We start from the raw sequence: 7,407 nt of genomic DNA, 5'->3' as shown, positions 1-7,407 counted from the left end.
GAATAGGAAAGCTTTACCTGTCACCAAGATTGGAGTTTATACTTTATCGCTAAGTAGTGGGTTTAGTTTAGATTTGAATAAATGTTGTTATTCGCCAGAAATGGCAAGAAATATTATTTCCTTTCATGCATTGTATAAACAAGGTTTCACCTTTTCATTTGATAATGAAGTTGGTTCGATTAATGCTTTCTTTAATAATGTTCTTTATTTTAAAGCATTACCTTGTGATGGTGTGTATGAAACTGTATTTGTGGTTGATAACTTAGGAAATAATGTATTGTGTATTGATTCTGTTAATGATAATAACTTGGTTAAAGCATCATTATGGCATTGTCGTCTTGGACATATAAGCAAGAAACGCATAGGCCAACTCCAAAAGGATGGAGTATTGGAGTCATTTGACCTAAAGTCAGATGATAGTTGCGAATCATGCTTACTTGGAAAAATGACAGTCACCCTTCACAGGTTCTTGTGAGAGGGGTGAAGGTTTGTTGGATCTTATACACACGGATGTGTGTGGGCCCTTCAAACATGCCACAAGGGATCCTAATCGTTATTATTTGACTTTTACTGATGATTACAGTAGATATGGATATGTCTACTTAATCAAGCATAAGTCAGAGACTTTTGAGAGGTTTAAAGAGTTTAAACAGGAAGTCGAGAATCAATTGGGCAGGAATATTAAGATGCTTCGATCCGATCGAGGTGGTGAGTATCTTAGTTCAGAGTTCCTCGACTATCTTAGGGAATGTGGGATTGTCTCACAATTGACACCCCCCAGGACACCGCAGTTGAATGGTGTAGCTGAGAGGCATAATCGAACCTTGTTGGATATGGTTCGTTCCATGATGAGTCGAGCTTCGCTACCAATCTCATTTTGGGGGTATGCCGTAGAGACTGCCGCCCATATCCTTAATCTAGTTCCCACAAAGAAAGTTGCCAAAACTCCTCATGAGATGTGGACTGGTAAAGTACCCAAACTACACCACATTAAGATTTGGGGTTGCGAGGCTTTCGTGAGACGCGAGACTCATGATAAGCTCGAACCTCGAAGTGAGAGGTGTATTTTCATCGGCTACCCAAGAAATCCTTTGGTTACCTCTTCTACAGACCTAGTGAGAATGTGGTCTTTGTAGCTAGGAGGGCTGTCTTTCGAGAGAGAGAGTGAGTTCATAAGCCAAGGAGACAGTGGGAGGCAAGTTGACCTTGAAGAAATTCAAGAGTCAAGTGGTGAAGGAACTTCAAACCCTAGCACTCAACTTGAGGAGGAAACTCCTGTTGAGCCAATTGACAAGTTTGTACCTCTAAGGCGTTCCACAAGGGTTAGGAATGCACCTGAGCATTACTATGGATTCCATATTACTGCGGAAGGTGATACACTTATCAGTGATGAGACACTAATAGGTATGGATGAACCAAACAGTTACGCGGAAGCCATGGCAGGCCCTGAGTCAGCCAAGTGGAAAGAGGCAATGGACAGCGAGATACAGTCCATGTATGACAATCAAGTTTGGAACTTGGTCGAGAAGGTACCGGGTCGTAAGACTGTAGGGTGCAAATGGATCTTCAAGAAGAAGACTGACATGGATGGTAATGTACACACTTATAAGGCACGACTGGTTGCAAAGGGTTTCTCACAAACTCCGGGAGTTGATTATGATGAGACCTTTTCTCCAGTGGCCAAGATTAACTCTATTAGGGTTCTGTTAGCCATAGCCGCATTTCATGACTATGAAATATGGCAAATGGATGTCAAAACCGCTTTCCTTAATGGAAAGTTGGCTGAGGATGTTTACATGAGTCAGCCAGAGGGTTTTGTCAATACAGAGTACCCTAATAGAGTGTGTAAGCTTGAGAAATCCATTTATGGGTTAAAGCAAGCACCTCGCAGATGGAATCTTTGCTTTGATGAGAAAGTCAAAGAATTTGGCTTTTCTAGGAGTGAAGATGAATCTTGTGTATATGTCAAGGCTAGTGGGAGTATAGTTAGTTTTTTGGTATTGTATGTGGATGACATACTACTCATAGGAAATGACATCCTAACTCTGCAGGAAGTTAAGTCTTGGCTTGGGAAGTGTTTCTCTATGAAGGACCTAGGAGAAGCTGCCTATATTCTAGGGATAAGGATCTTGAGAGACCGGAGTAAAAGACTAATTGGACTTAGTCAGAGTACCTACTTGGATAAGGTGCTGAAGAGATTCGGCTTGCAGGACTCCAAGAAAGGAGAGTTACCCATCCAGAGTAACGCCAGATTGAGTAAGACACAAAGCCCTAGTACTGAGGCTGAGATAGCAGAAATGAGTCGAATACCTTATGCTTCGGCTGTAGGATCGATCATGTATGCTATGAAGTGTACTCGACCTGATGTAGCCTTTGCTTTGAGCATGGTTAGCAGGTATCAAGGGAACCCTGGCAAGGCACACTGGACTGCGGTAAAGAATATCCTCAAGTACCTACGGAGGACTAAGGACTGGGTCCTTACCCTCGGTGGGAGTGAAGACTTGAGAGTTGTAGGGTATAGTGATGCTAGCTTTCAGACTGATAGGGATAATTTCCGCTCTCAGTCAGGCTGGGTCTTTACCTTAAACGGAGGAGCAATTTCTTGGAAGAGTTCCAAGCAAGAGACAGTGGCTGATTCTACTTGCGAATCAGAGTATATAGCAGCTAGCGAGGCAGCAAAGGAGGCAATATGGCTGAAGAACTTCATTAGAGACCTTGGAGTTGTACCAGCTATTAAAGAGCCAATGGAAATTTTCTGTGATAGTGAAAGTGCAGTTGCCTTAGCGAAGGAACCAAGGGATCACGGGAGATCCAGACACATCGACAGAAAATACCATTTCATCAGACATCGAATAGAAGAAGGACTCCTCATGGCAAAGAGGGTATCATCGGATGAGAATCCAGCAGATCCCCTCACGAAGGGACTGACTCGGGTTAAGCATCTCCAGCACGCTCGGAGCATAGGGCTGAAGGATGATATTAGATTTAGTAGTTAGATAACCTTGAAATTTGTAAAGTGTAATTGACATTAGATGATGAATAAAAGGTGTTTTATTTATGAGTAAAGTGTTGCTATCTCTTGTCGATCGTTTACTATATTTCTTTTGCATGTTTTGACTTCCAGAATAATTATGTTTGGTATATCATATTATTCGAACCTCCACAGTCGGTCATATGTCGGAAGTAGATATGAATCAAGACTGTCATGATTGGTTGCAGAGGTCTAAGTTGTTGGACATGGCTACAACACTCATGAGTGCTCATAAGTTCTGAGCATTGGACTCAACCCACGCTCACTGGAATCACTTCATGGAATTTACCTCGAGTGATCGTGAGACGGTAATATCATATAAGTCTTCAAACCTAGAGATATGATTTGTTACTTATGAGTTGGTTATGCATTGATTGTACGTTAACGCATTGGTAACTCGATGTTATAAAACGTGCTTTTGTGTATAATTCAATGAGTGGTAGAAGAAACATATTAGTCGAAGTTTATCTGTTCCTTCTTGGATTAGAAGCTGATATCTGGGCCCCTCGATGATTTTGTTTTGACCTATGTACCGGGCCCGGTCAGAACTAAGTTGATGTGTTCAATTAAGTTCTTTGTCAAACAAATCGGAAATCGGGAAACAAACTGCTGGACAATAAGTAAGACATTGTTCCATGTATTTGTCCGGCTGATATCTAGAACAGAGGATTATATGATCACTTATATTAAATGGCGTATCATCATCTTCTCAGTTCCGAGAGACCTTGAAAGATCTACGATTGTCGATCGGTTCCTGAAGTATTGCAGTTATAGTTATTAGACTTATCCAAGTGGGAGACTGTTGGATAAGGTGTCTAAGTCCATAACTATTTCTGGTATGTACTTGACCCGACCTGGCATGGTCCATTTGGGTTGCATGGCACCATGCAATTGGATAAACTAAAATGAGAGAAACAACACTTATGGTTTATTAATATATTATAAGTTCTAATATATTAATAATATTATTTAATTAGTTTGATCAAGAATTAATTTAGAATTAATTAAGTGATCAAAAGATAACTAATTAAATATATGGGTAGATTATGTAAATCTTCCATATCTTATATAGTGGGCTAAGAGGCTCCATGGATTATCAAGTTGGGTTCCACCCATAGGATGCTCCATGGATGCTCCATGGGAGTTACAAACCCATGGGTCATGGAAATGAAGAGTCATGACACATTAGGGTTTACATGGTGTAACCCTAGATGTGTCAACACTATATAAGAAACCCATTCTCCACCAAACTAGGTGACACTAAGAAACAAGAGGGCTAGAGCCGATTTTGCAAGTGTAAGATTCTCTCAAAGTTTACTCCTTTGCATTTGGTGTTGTGTGAAGCATTTGAGGCATCACACTTGGGGTGCTAGGCTCACAAGGTTTCAAGGATCATAATCAACAACAAGGTAAGTTATTCTATCTTTCATTCAAGTTAAAAATGTTCCCCATGTATGCTAGATAGGAATATAACCTTGGAATTCAACTTTGCATGATAATTAGACAAACATAGATCCAAGGTTATTAGGGTTGCATGTACACTTAGGAAGTGTTAGAATGCTCAAAACCCATCACATAAAAGGTTATACATATACATACATACAAACTATATTGAGTATAGTTTGGGGATACATACAAGGTTATACATACATACAAACTATATTAGGTATAGTTTGGAAATTCATATAGCAGTTTACAAACCTTTCGGTTATTCTTAAAAACGGTTTTCTATACTATTACTTTTAAAGTCGTTAATGTAATTGGAGACACGTCCATGGGCGCTTTAAACTTAACTAAGTGGAGGACTACCCCTTATGAACCAGAATCTCCTAGAGGGAGAGCGTGATTTTTGTGTAAAGATCTATACGGGATTGACTATCCCGCACCTTACTGCTAGCTACAGTAGGACCGGCAGGTCTACGGGTGACAAAGTCATAAAGGATAATGGTGCCCGTTTCGCGCCATATCAAGTTAATGTATGGTCATAAAGCTCGCAACGTAGATAACTAACGATATATTTAAATAGTAATATACTATACATACTGGTGGTAACCAGGGTTATCAAACAGAACATACTATACATACTGGTGGTAGCCAGGGTTTTCAAACAGTACATACAAAACATACAAGTGATAGTCAAGGTTTTTGAACAAATCATATCAACGAACATATATGTTAGAAAATATTGGATTTTCATGGAAACATACAAACATTTTCATGGAATCATCAACAGGTTTTCATTACAAAAACATGCTTATGAACTCACCAGCTTTATGCTGATACTCTTTCAAAACTGCTTGTATTCTCAGGAAATCAGTAGACAGGTACCTTCTGGAGTCTTGAGAAGTCGAAGCAGTTAAAATCTTGTCATTTCAATTTACTTACACTTTTGATGTATTCAAACAAGACTTAAACAGATGTAAATCTTTTTCATATATGTATTCAATGTAATGGTTGTGTTTACTGTGATTGCTATTATACAACTGTTGTGATACTACACATGACGTCCTCCACCCCCGAACGATTCCGCCGTTCCGGTTTGGGGGTGTGACAGATTGGTATCAGAGCTCTTGTTTATAGTGAACTAAGTATACCGAACCTTACATGGTATACAACTATAAACACTAAGGGGCTGAATTACTCTGAACTAAAAAGTATACTTTTAAAATATAAATATTTTATAAGAAGTATACAAGTACACATACATAACAGAACCAGAGTCATACGTAGAACAAAACAAAAGTATTGGGATGTTGAACACTGTGGTTAAACCTGGGCAGTTATGTAATCATGTCTAGGGTCAATATAGCCTGATCAACTATATTTAGTCGAGACATGACCAACATGTGCTTGGGAGTGACTGTGGTGTTGCAGCAAGCCTAAAACTTACCGAGTATACATACATCAGATATCGATAGAACAAAAACATACAACTTAAAATACTATAGGAGTATTTTAGCTAGAGCCGAATATAGTATAAATATTATTCCAAGTGTTGCTACATATTTCTTTTTAGCGATAGTTACTTGCATTAGTAACCCTTTTCTAGATATCGCGTCGTAGAACACTTTAACTTTCAAGATGAGATATATCTTGTTTCATATATCTTGGTTTAAATTTAGGGGACTTATCATCCTCTTCTTCCTGATTGTTTTAGAACAAGATGCCTCCCCGAAGAAGACCCATTAGAAGGAACAACAACACTCCGCCATCCCCGCCTCCTCAGTTCGATCATGTTATGTTCCAGGCAGCAGTTACAGCCGCCGTGATTGAAGCAATGTCACAAGTGAACTCTGGTGGATCCGGAAGTGGTACTCATTCTCAGAACCTTGGTGATCAGGGACATCAAAAGGAGTGTTCCTACAAGGACTTCATGAACGCAAAACCCAACCCCTTCGATAGAAATGGAGGTGTTATTTCCCTGACTCGATGGTTCGATAAGATCGAATCCATCTTCGAAATTTGCGTCTGTTCCGAAGCAAACAAGGTGAAGTTCGCCGCCTGCACCTCCACTGCTAGAGCATTGACCTGGTGGAATGGTCAATTCAAATCCGTAACCCTGTCAGTGGCTAATGTCATGGGCTGGGAAAGACTGAAGGAACTTATGCTCGCCGAATACTGCCCAAGAGGCGAGGTGCAGAAGTTCGAGCACGAGCTCTGGAACCTGAAGATGAAGGGTTCCGACATTGCTTCCTACACAGCTAGATTCTGCGATCTGGCTCTCCTTTGTCTGGGAATGGTCACCTCGGAAAGCAAGAAAATTGAAAGGTACATTTGGGGACTGGCGCCCCCAACACAAGGGAATGTCTTGGCTGTTAAGCCCACTACTTTTAACAGCGCCAAGTGCCTCGCGCAGACTCTGATAGATCACGGGTCGATCTTGATGAGGTGACAGCCGTTCCCAAGCCACAAAAGGAGAGTGGTGGGAAGAAGAAAAGGTTCTAGAACAAACGAAATGGCCAGTCTTCGCAGGAGCCCTCCAAGAAACAACAGACAGTGGCAGTCCACGCTGCTACTACTCCTGCTGCAGTTCCTGCTACTCCAACAACCCCCACCCGCTATGTTGGAAACCTACCTCTGTGCAACAAGTGCAACTTTCATCATCACGGACCCTACCGTGATATGCAATGCAACAGTTGTGGAAAGAAGGGACACACAGCTCGATTCAGCAAAGCACCAGTCCAACCAACCAATCAGACTCCTGGAGTGGGTGCTGGTCAAGCCTGTTATGGCTGTGGAGAGGTTGGGCACTTCAAGAGAAACTGCCCCAAGGCAGCAACAACTGGCAACACAGGGAAGGCACTAACTATGGGCCAGGAGGAAGAAGTCGATGATCCTACTGCTGTTACGGGTACGTTCCTCCTTGACCACTCTTA

Source organism: Lactuca virosa, chromosome 9 (genome assembly GCF_052849685.1).
Source record: "Lactuca virosa cultivar CGN04683 chromosome 9, Lactuca_virosa_CGN04683_v6, whole genome shotgun sequence".
Taxonomy (NCBI): Eukaryota; Viridiplantae; Streptophyta; class Magnoliopsida; order Asterales; family Asteraceae; genus Lactuca; species Lactuca virosa.
Note: the sequence above shows the minus strand (reverse complement) of the source record.